We start from the raw sequence: 12,500 nt of genomic DNA, 5'->3' as shown, positions 1-12,500 counted from the left end.
ATGGCTCATGCTGGGTAGTGAGTCATTAGTAACAGCATGCCACTATGACTGCACTGTATGGCACAAACAGAAGCTTAACTTCACAGAAATAACAGTGCATTGGGTCTTTGAATACTATATAATTGAGTACAATTTTGAATTTTATTAAATTTGTGTTTCTCTGAGAATATTAACAGTCGTGCAGGTGTCCGTTCCCGGGGTCACTGAGCAGCGTCTCAAGCGGGACATCCTGATAACTGGCTGGATGATCTCCACTGACCTACAACACCGCAGGAGCCCGAACACTTACACGCGCGGGAGACGTGTGGTCAGCCAGCGGTCAATCATCTGCTGAATCGACGGCCAAAGAGGGCGGCGTAGTGGTTAAGGAGCCAGAAAAGTTGTGGGTTCAATTCTTGGCCTCCACCGTTGTGCCCTTGAGCAAGGCACTTGACCCCGAGTTGCTCCGGGGACAACGTAACAATGCATATGTCAGCTATATCACACCGGCCATGACACAGCTGACATATACGTCGCTGTGGGAAAAGCGTCTTCTTAATGAATAAATGTAAATGTAAACTGCAAAGTTTCTATTGGCCAGTCACTTCTTCCAGAGGGTTTATTACACTACTCCCCTCCTAGTATTTCGGACGGACATCATGGAAATGAGCTCATGAGCTCTGAGCGAAGTGAAGAACATGCGGAGATTCTGTTTGTGTGCGTCGGTGTCGTCGTTCACACATAATGTCCGCATAATGTCCGCATGTGTGAATCATATCTGAATCGCCCGAAGGGTCGGACATCCGCTTGACAAAGATCCGCATATAGCGCGGAGGACATGTCTGAAAACAGTTCAAGGTTCTTGTCAAAACGTGTTAGCGTGAATAAGACTTAAATATGAGAAGAACAGCGTTCGCGTGAAATGACTGGTTTGGCGCTTCCCCCTTGGGGTCGTGTGTTAGCAGCACTGTATGTGTATCAGGAGCTGAGCATCCACTGCAGGCGTGCGTCTGCAAAGTGTTTCTCTTTGGCGTCCAGCACCAGGGTCTTGCAGCTCTCATAAAGGTAAGTACCTTACTGTGACACTGACACAGCTGATTAGCTGAGATGGGCAGGAATGTGCTGTGTGTGTGAAGGAAGAGTGTGTGTGTGTGTGTGTGTGTGTGTGTGTGTGTGTGTGTGTGTGCGCAATGACCAGGCTGACAAGAGGTTCCTAGAGAGGGGGAGAATGAGTCACTTCTCCTCTCACTCTGGCTCTGACTCTCTTTATCATACACACACACACACACACACACCCGACAGAAACTCTCCCACACACAGTGGAGAGGAGTCCATTTTAAAGCCCTTCCCACCTCTGCATATGCACACATACACTTAGACATCTACTGAAATGCGTAGCAGAGGTCCACATGTATGCATTTTTCAGAACATTTGTGTGCATTTTGAGAATGTTTGTGTGTTGTGGGACAATTTTGTATTTCTGAGAGCTATGTAAGACTTCTTAAAAACCAAGCTCAAGCACCCCAAATTATGTGGCATAATCCCAACCTTGGAAAGAAATGTTTAGTGTTTACTGCAAACTTGGTTGTCGTTTTTCTTTGGTGTTTGCCTTTTCGGAAAAAAAAAAAAAACTTTCTCCGCTCTTTGAGCCTTGAGAGGAGGGATCCAGCAGGGCAGCCCAGTGCTTTCATATGGCGGATCAGAGAGTTCCGGAAGCAGCAGAGTTCTCAGAGGGACTAAGCCTCTCACCCAGCACTCTCCCACCCAGCATCCCCCCACCAGCACGTATACGGCTGCTCTCGTCTCCCACTCAAGAGCTCCAGGAGTCTTCACCTCTGGACAAGGAGCTATAAGGTCCCTTCTGCATAGCCATACCCCTCACATACACACACCTCATACTGTACACACACACACATACACATGCGCACATGCACACGCATGCGCACAAACATGCATACACACACACACACACACACACACACACACACACACACACACATCCTACACACATTGCACTGCACACACACACACACACACACACCAGCGCCAAGGTGCTCCAGTAAGAGAAAAGACCCTTCCGTTATCAGCGGACTGCAACCAAGGCACATTTACCTCCCATTGGGGAGCCATTCATTCCTGCCTGTGTGGGCTTATTGAGCGGAACTGCATTACTCCCTCAAGGTTTCAGATGGGCCCGGCCGGCTCGCCTGTCACCTCCACAGCAAAATAAACTCGACTCTATTTGGGTGCCCTCTTTTCCACCACCACCCCCACCCCCCACCCTCCCATCTCAGGTCTATTAGGAGCTGCTTTGTTCATCTTCCATGCCAGGGCTGGCGAAAATGGTTCATTGTCGAGTTGACATTGTTCGGAATGACTTAGCGGAGCGGTTATTTGGAACCCAGTGTTGGCAGAAGCGTATTCATCTATTTTTGAAAAAGAAGTCGTCAGACTTTTAAGATGCGTTCGTCTCGCCTGTGCGCCTGTGTGATTGCACCAGACCAAGAGCATCTATTTAATTGGGCATTCAAAATGGAACAAGGGCATCCACAGTGGTTCATTATTATCAAAATTTTATATATAAAATGTGTAGCCTGGAGAATGTTATCTGCATACAAAGTAAATGACTTAATCTAACAAATGAAAATGTACACAAACTGCCAGGGTGAAATGAACAAACGCATTTAAAATCCTACACCGCAGGAGTTCAAAACCGATAGGCATTTCAGCAATTTGTCCGTCACATCTGTTACACCCCAAATCCTCCTAACCAGTTTCATTCGTTTGATGGCAATTATGTCAAGCTATTAGCCTACTTCACAATGGCTGGAGGAGGAGCAGAAGTGATGCTATCAAATAGCCTGCCGCCACCCCGCCTTAACAGCTCTATTTGGGCAGATGAGTTGTGAGCATGAGCAATTTGTGCTAAATTGCTAAGTGCTTTAATCCAGATGTGTCTTTGGCCAGCGGGGCAGATAGTGAGAGAGGAGCTTAAGGCTTTCAATTAGCAAAGGCAGTCAGATGACTGCTGCCAATCCTGTATCAGGGGCCTGTGTAAATCCGTGTCATGAGATATCATTGAGACAGGTTTGTTCAGTTGGGCATTTGAGTGGTTGGTTGGTTGATTGACAGACTGGGATTAAGGTTGAAGTTAACATGTGGCCAATGGTGGGGATGTTTGCAGTCTGGTAAAGCTGTTTGTTGCAAGTTTAAATTACATGTATTTTTTAAGTATTTCATAGATTATTTTACCCAACAGGTTGGTGAAACATTCCTGTCAGCATAAACCTTCTCTTTTGTGTCTAAACTTATTACATTATTACATTTATTCATTATGCTAAAACTGAATTCAATAGCCTACTCTACTGACTGAGTGAAACAAAATTATACTGAATTCAAAAGCCTACTAAGTGAAAACATTTGACACTTGGTGTAGTCTAATAGTCTAACACCAGCCATGAGGTGTTGTTGTATAACTATGGCTTTATGTAGCTGATAGTGCCGTGGCAACCCCACATGTAGCCAGTACACAGCTCATCCATGACAGATGTTCTGCTAATGTGAGTCGCACGACAGATTGCCATTACAGACGCACCAAATCCACCACCAGTTGAGTTGTTTCACACCGTTCAATGCAACCTGTCCTACGAGTCCTGTCCACACATATTTTGCTCATTTGGTTTGTGCTGTGAATGGTTTGTACACATCATTGTTATGGGAACCAAATAGATAGCATTCAAAACTATAGCCTTCATTAGTATAGCCATACTTTCTCCATAGTAGTGTGGCTGCTCCTGCTGTGAAAGCTGTGTGGTTCATGTATACCTGGATGATGATATCTCTGTCAGCTTTAGCTATGAGGTCCATGTTCACTTGTTTGTATAAACAACGGAGCCTTTCTACTCTGTCTGGTGCTGTGGAGATAAAGCCTTTGCTGTTTTGGCTATTGACCCTTTCTATCTGGTCCTAGAGGCTTTCCTGTTGAAACGTTCAAAACCAATGCAGATACTTTGAAATGAAAATGATTCGGACTTCAGCATAATGCTCCACAAAATGTTGACTTTTGTTTTTGTTTGTCCCCGAGTTACCATTAGCTCTTGGGCAGCCGTGGCCCACTGGTTAGCACTCTGGACTTGTAACCGGAGGGTTGCCGGTTCGAGCCCCGACCAGTGGGCCGCAGCTGAAGTGCCCTTGAGCAAAGCACCTAACCCCTCACTGCTCCCCGAGCGCCACCATTGTAGCAGGCAGCTCACTGCGCCGGGATTAGTGTGTGCTTCACCTCACTGTGTGCTGTTTGTGTTTCACTAATTCACCGATTGGGTCAAATGCAGAGACCAAATTTCCCTCACGGGATCAAAAAAGTATATATACTTAATATATATATATATAGCTCAATGTTGTTTTCTGTGCACCTGGAAATGCCTTAGGAACGCCGCCTGTTTGTTTATGCGGTTGAACGGGTCTATAAAGGCTGAGGGGTCCATGGTTCCCAGAGCTACGTGAGCCAGCCAGCGAGGCCCTGTGTCTGCTACAGTATGTGTGCACCGCACTCCACAGAGCCGCTCCCCGTGCTGACAGCCTACGCAGACGTCACCGCAGATCCATCAGGGCTAACAGTGCAGCTAGCGGGGCGGAGAGGAGAGCTCTGTCTGTGTGCATGGAGAGGGGGGGTGAGATGGAGAGAAAGTTAGAAGGAGAAGGACAGAAAGACAGAGAGAGAGTAAGAGGGAGAGAGGGAGAAAGACAGAGATGTGACTCTGCACCAGATGTGAGATCACTAACGACACATAAATCCAGCTGAAGGGTCAGTCAGGGGTCCGTCTGCTACCGCAATCTGCGGTTTTAAGCCACTCGGCCAACCTTCTCCTATCTCAGGAGGATTACATCCTGTAGGAGGATGACCTGGGATTAGGGCTGCACCACATTGCACATTGTGACCCTTCCTCTATATCGTATAGTTTTCCCATGTGGGTCATTCCGTGTCAAATCAGATAAGGTTGTTGTTGCACTGTCTCAGATTTTGTTCAAACCTTGTCTATATCATCTGTGGGTCCTAAAACCAAGGCCTGTGAAATATTTCTGTGCAAATTTTATGTCTTCATATATTTTTCGGACCTTGAAATTCTTTAATTTTTAGAGCTTGAAAACATGTGTGCCATGTTTGGGCATTAATATCTTGACACATATTTTCCCTAGCCTCCTCAAATTTTCTAGGGTGGAAGACCAACTCAAAAAAATCATGTGTAAACAATTTAAAGTCTGTACTAAATGTCTCCTGATTTTCGAAGGGGCCCTAGATTTTGGGAAAATGTGCATTAAGTGTGATATTGAGGGTATTAAAAAAACAGTTTTGTTTTTTTCATTCGGTATCAGTCACCATTTCCTCTTCAGATACATCAGTTTATTAATATTTTCCCACAATTCTCCACATCAAATGACCATGACAATAATAAGGATAAAACAAGGCGTGTTTGTATTTTTGTATCAATTTCAAGCAACTGAAATGGTATGTGGGTTAGCTAGTAGGACCATACAAATCTATGTGGAAATATCTAAGTATATGGACATATAGTGTGTAAAGTACTAATACTGTCCTAAGTCCCATTCACAGAATAAATGCATGTCGTTACATGTGTTTTGTATAAGTATATAGTATATAGGGAAATTTGGTCTCTGCATTTATCCCAATCCGTGAATTAGTGAAATACTCAGCACACAGTGAACACACACTGAGGTGAAGCACACACTAATCCCGGCGCAGTGAGCTGCCTGCAACAACAGCGGCGCTCGGAGAGCAGTGAGGGGTTAGGTGCCTTGCTCAAGGGCACTTCAGCCATGCCTACTGGTCGGGGTTCGAACCAGCAACCCTCCGGTTACAAGTCCGAAGCACTAACCAGTAGGCCACGGCTTTTTTTGGGGGGAAAGCCAAATTTTTTTTTAAAATAAACAATAGAATAGAACTAGAACAGAATAGAATATGCTAAGTTCTTCTTCATCCCAAAGGATTTAATGCCTTATGAAAGGAGCAAAATGCTATGTTGTGTGTTGTGCTAAAATCTATTTTTCCCAAAATAAACAATTGGAGTCGGAGTCGGTGCTGCAACCATTTTCCTGGATTTTGTCTGATTTGAATAACCCATGTGCATTTGTTGCAGAGCTATGACCACCATTTGTGTATTCTTTTATATTTGAAGGTAACTATTAAGATGTATACTGTAACAGTATGATGTGTTTACTTTGTCTAACTATACATATATATTATTTGAAGATTTTATTCTGTCATATCATAGGCCAACACTCTTATTATTAAAATCAAATATATCGGCGCAATGTATGATTTTCAGCCGTCTTTGCTATTGTGGAACTATTTTTTCAGACACCTCACAACCACATATAAACTTCCGCTCAATATTTGAGCCTGAAGCATACAACCCCAAAACAGAAAAAGTTGGGACATTGTGTAAAATGCAAATAAAAACAGAATGTCATAATATATACAAGTCTCGTAAACCCATATTTAGCAGCAAAAAGAACATAGACAACATATCAAATGTTGAAAATGAAAATTTGGACTATTTTATGGAAAGTATATGTTAATTTTGTATTTGATGCCAGCAACATGTTTCATTTAACACAATTCTGTAACTGTTTAGGAACTGAGGAGACCATTTGCTACAGTTTTGATAATGAAATGTCGTCCCATTACTCTCCGATATAGGATTTCAGTTGCTCAACAGTATGGGGTTTTCTTAATCATGCTTTTCACAAATCTGGACTGCAGACAAGCCATCTTAGCACCTGGACTCTTCCTCTATGGAGAAATACTATTTAAATATGTGCAGAATTCATTTTAGCATTGTTTTCCTGAAATATTCAAGATCGTCCCTGAAAAAGACATTGTCTGGATGGCAGTATATGTTGCTCAAAACCTGTATACATCATTCAGAATTGATTGTGCTTTGCCAAATGTGCAAGATGCCCATGCTGTAGGCATTAATGCTCCTCCACACCGTCATAGATGTTGGGTTTCGAACTGAGCACTAAAACAGGTTGGATAGGTTGGATACTTGGATAGGCCCTCTCCTCTTTAGCCCGAGGAGTCCATGATTTCCAAAAAGAATGGCAAACTTTGATTGGTCTAACCACAGGACCTTTTTCCATGTTACCTCAGTCCATTTTAAACAAGCTCAGGCCCAGATAAGAGGGTGGTATTTTCTGTATCATGTCTCAATACAAGCTGTTAGCTGTTACATTTTGGCTGCAGTTTTTGAATTGAGTATCAAACTGGGCACATAGACAATGGTTATCAGAGGTTTTCCTGAGCCCATACAATGACAGTTCTGGAGACAGGTCTGGTGTTGATGCAATGCAATCTGAGGTCCAAAAGACCACGGCCATCCAATTTGCTTTTTATTTTATTTCCTGTTTGCAAAGATTTCTCTGGATTCTCTGAATGTTTTAATAATATTATGTTCTGTAGATGATGAACTCCCTAAATACATCACAATTTCATGTTAAGAAGCATTAAAATGACATTGTTTCATCATTTGTGCACACAGGCTTACACAGAGTGATGAATACCCCTACATCTTTACTTCTAAGAGACCCTGCCTCTCTGGGATGCTTTTTTTCATACCCAATCGTGTTGCCAGTTACCCTAATTAGTTGTGAAACATTCTTCCTTTTGTTTTCTTTATCATTACACAACTTTTACAGCATTTTGTTACCCCCTTCCCAACTTTTTTTGAAACATGTTACTGGTATCAAATTCAAAATGAACATATATTTTCCATGAAATAGTCAAATTTGTCATTTTCAACATTTGATATGTTGTCTGTGTCCTTTTTGCAACTAAATATGAGTTTAAGAGATTTGCAGATTAATACATTCTGTTTTTATTCACATTTTACACAACGTCCCAACTTTTTCTGTTTTGGGGTTGAAGACGGTGGCACAGTAATATCAATGTGCAATGAGTCTTCCAACAGAAATCAATGGGATTTTACAAAATGCAAATAAAACACGACAGAAACTGTATTTCACTACGCTACTTGTTTTGGAACATCAACAAACACCACTAATCACTCGGTGAGTTGCACAGTTTTGAAAACGAACGTTAAGGGTTGTTTTAGGACATGTTTGAGCATGCCTGTAGGCAGCCACTCTGACTAGTCAAAGGCAATTCAAAACGAGTCAGAAAAGTCGAGACAGGACCAATCGTCAAAATTAGTTATGTCACAGGGTGTGAATAGCTCAGCTGTGTGGCCAAGGCTATTCGTACCAGGGGTGCAAACATAGCCGCCGATACCAGCTTACAGTCCCGGCTAAATTTACATTAGAACCTAATTCAAAATTCAAAACATTGCAGTTGATGTTAAATTCAGCATCTCTCATGATGTGATTGGCTATGTTGCTGTCAATCCCCTACTCCATATCCTAACCACCAATGAGAGCGTCTCTCGTATGAAAATTCCTGACACTTCCCATTTGAAGAATTAACGCAAGGCCTTGTCAGGTCTTCAGCCCCGAATGTTTAAAATGTATATAGCCCTGAATATCATTTTAAAAGTAGTCTGACAAAGCTTATTGTTTTGTGACACAGCTAAACACTGGTACATCATAGAACCTCTATAACATAGCCTAATGTGATGAGGTGGTCGCAACTCGCAAAAGTAATCCGATAGAAAGAACTCACGCAAATCTAGCCTACAACACGCAGACAGCTTCATGTGCAGGGGAGAGAGAGTGCGCGCACAGGTGTTTTATGTTATGATTGTTGGCTTCTGATGGTATCTTGCTAATTCACTGAAGAAAAGACTTATGATTATGGATAGAAAGAACATTCTGAAAAGGAAAGGAGTAAGGCAATGAGGAGCAATGCTATAGTGGAATACTCATGTTGCTGTATCAGCATATGAGAAGGACCTGAGAGTGCCACTGACGACGTGACTGCCTCATAGGCTCACAGGTTGGTGAAGGAGAAAGCTATCTAGCTGGGCCCAGTGACTATGCTTTTGTGAAAAGGCACACCATTCATAGGCCTGAGAATATCCCTGGCAGACATTTACAAAAAATATGATACCATACACGCCTTTTACACCAGTGTAGGATATGGCAAAGTTTAAGAACCACTGCCTCCACTTACTGTCGGCTAATGCACGCTTCTGGATGGATAGGCTATATCTTGTTTTTTTAACGGCGTGAATTTCTGTTTATAAAAACAAAGCAAAGTGTTTTTCCCTTTAGTTTGGGTTAACGCCATGTCAATTAACCTTCTTACGTAAACTGTTCAGGAGTCAAACGACGGATCGTGCATGCATGATTTAGGCGTAGTGTAGGTGACTGAAAGTGCACCAATTGTGCCTTTGCTTAACAGCATTTAAGAAATGTCCTCAGGGGTGACGCCCATGGACTCCCGCAAACTGTATTGGCGTTTTGTGTCGGCCGCTGTTGATTTCCTAAAGTGTTAAAATGCATACATTACTTCTCAAAAACCGTATGGCAACAATACACATGGGCGTTGGTATCGGGCATTTAATTATTTGAGCGCCCACAGACGGAAACATAAATAGACACTCCGTTTATGATATGGTTCAAGGTTCAAGTAAAGTAGTTGTACCACTTGTGGACAGAGACGAAAGTTATGCTTTCCTGGCCAGATGTCACTGGACTGCCCTCTGAAGCAGGAGCAGAGCAGCCGGTGTCAACGACAGCGATTCACCCAATCTGAAGAGGAGGATAAATGAAGCGAGGTAATGAGCTAAGATGCTATCTCCCGCTAGCACCGCTCCTCAAATGGCACCAATTAGTGTTAGAAATGAGAGGCCTTTGTGTTTGAAGATTGGGCCGCTCAGAGGACAAGAGTGAAAGAGCGCACCGGGCACCTTATCTCTTCACTGCTCTGACCTACATTGAGTCGGGGGTTGTGTCAAGCTCTTTATCCCTCTCGCACGAAGCAGCACGGCACGGTGAGCTGCCGGTAGCTGGCCTGGCCTCCATCATCAGCACTTTGTCGTTTTAAAGACACACAGCAGTTACATGTATCAAACTACACATTCACATGAAAACAGGTTATCATACACACATAACAAACCATCATAAGACAATATTCCCTAACGTGAATGATTTTTACATGTAAAGAAGACAAGGAATGACAGAAGGAAAGAAATGAGGAAAGAAAGTATAGTACAGACACAAAATGTTGTCCTTATTTGCACCAGCTCCCGGTGTTGTCTCTGTTATTGTTCCCTGAAGCACATCCCTCTCCACTCCTGTGTACGTGGCACTTCTAATTAGCGTTCGGGAACCACTCTCGAAGAACGCCTCCCCAGATGCCCCTTTTTCCCCCTCATTCTCTGTTTTTATTTGCCTGACTGAGATGTCATGTCTGTTTACAGGCCCCCACTCACCTCTGGGTATCAGGAGTCTACTACTACTCTGTCAAGGGGTGTGTAATCTCCCAGAGTGCAGCAGAACACTTCAGTGATGTGTTTTATCTTTCCTCCTCCTCCTCCCACTTCTATTCCAACCACTCACCATTGTGATTCCCAGTGCTCCCAGAGCACACGCATACACACACACACACACTGACATTCTCTCTCTCTGTCTCTCTTTCACTCTCTGTATTGCTCTGTATCTCTCTCTCTCTCACACACACGCACACACACACACACACACATAAACACACTCTGAGAGCCATTACCGCCGTATGGAGAACGGGTTCAGCCATACGGCACAGTTCAGCGGCTCGCATCACTCTGCCGATCCCGGTCTCCCAAGGCACCACTTGATTCATCTGGCGGATTTGCTGTATATGTGCAGATTTCTGTATACACACACGCATCATATGCACACACACACGCACATGAATAAACAGTCACTCACTGTTACTGTCTCTCTCTCTCTCTCTTTTCTCTCTCTCTCTTTCTCACACACACATATATAAATATAGCCACCGTCCCTCTAACATCATACCCCCCTCTCATGTTGACTGTGCTACTCTGCTAAATGTGTTGTGGTGCACAACTGCACATAGGTCCCTGCTGTGCCACTCTCCGCCGCCTACTTGACAAGCTGAACAGCTGAATTCCCATTAGGTGGGAACGGGAACGCGTGCAAGTGGACCAGCCTGTCACTCAAACCAGACAGGCGAGCCTCTCTCTCTCTCTCTCTATCTCTCTCTCTCTCTCTCTTTCTCTCCCCGCCCCCCTCATTTCATTTTATGTCATGCATCTCATCAGCAACACTAGGAGCAAAATGGACAGATGTGGCCTTTGAAGCACAACATTTCAGTCCCCTCTGTTGTTCTTAACCTCAACCTTCATCGCTGTCATCAAACTGTATGATGGGACATGTTGTAGTTGCATGTGTGTGTGTGTGAGAGAGAGAGAGAGAGAGAGAGAGAGAGTGTGTATTTGTTTTCAGACACACTTTGTAGCTACCAGTATTGTCTTGTCACTTTTATCAGACTGCCTTTTGAATACAATAGGCTGTCAGTTGGTCTGCAGTGTTTTCAACACAAAGACACTCGTTAATTATGGAGTTGGGATTGTTGTGGTCTGATTAAGAGGCGTGTGACTCATAAGTAATTACCTCATATTGTGGCAGATGGCAAAAGACACCTCCAGCTCAAAATATAATAATGAAATGAGCCAATAATGGCAATTATATCATCACTGATGTATGTGTGGGTGGGTTTGTTCCAGTATGGACCCTTTCAACAAGGTAAACACAAACAATGCTTGAACATTCTATTTGGGCCCCAATCTACTTCCTCTGCATTAAGATATCATATGGAATGTTAAAAAGGAAGTCTTGTGGGGCCAACTATGATGCTGATAATGGAACTCTCTTGAAAGGGTCCATAGACCCTTTCAACAATAAAAACAAAAACATTGCTTGAACGTTCTATTTGGTTCCCAATCTACTTCCTCTGCATTAAGATAACATAGAATGTTAAAACGGAAGCCTTTTGGGGCCAACTATGATGCTGATAATGGAACTCTCTTGAAAGGGTCCATAGATAACATGATGTCTGAGAATGTCTGTTTCTGCATACTGAAGCAGTGGTCAATATGGCCAATGTGTACCATGCTTGTATCTGCAATGGTGTGTGTGTGTGTGTGTGTGTGTGTGTGTGTGTGTGTGTGTGTTAGGAGACAACAAATAGTTATCACTGCACCAAGGCAGAGCAACATCACTAGGAAATTGACTGAGCAGTCATCCCCATTTTTAGACAATCCTCATGATCAATGCTGTGAGTTCTCCACACCAACCCCCTCTGCTCTGAGCCTGTGTTTGTGTGTGTGTGTGTGTGTGTGTGTGTGTGTGTGTGTGTGTGTGTGTGTGTGTGTGTGTGTGTTGGGTACCACAAGACTCACTCAACAAGGGGCTGTGTGCTCCCTATGATATACTCAGAGGGAACACAGTGAACTACTATAACTACCAGCAATACATCACGTGTGTGTGTGTGTGTGTTAACATAACCAACAACAATACATCACATGTTTGTGCGAGAGAAA

This window comes from Alosa alosa, chromosome 7, assembly GCF_017589495.1.
Source record: "Alosa alosa isolate M-15738 ecotype Scorff River chromosome 7, AALO_Geno_1.1, whole genome shotgun sequence".
Classification (NCBI taxonomy): domain Eukaryota; kingdom Metazoa; phylum Chordata; class Actinopteri; order Clupeiformes; family Clupeidae; genus Alosa; species Alosa alosa.
Note: the sequence above shows the minus strand (reverse complement) of the source record.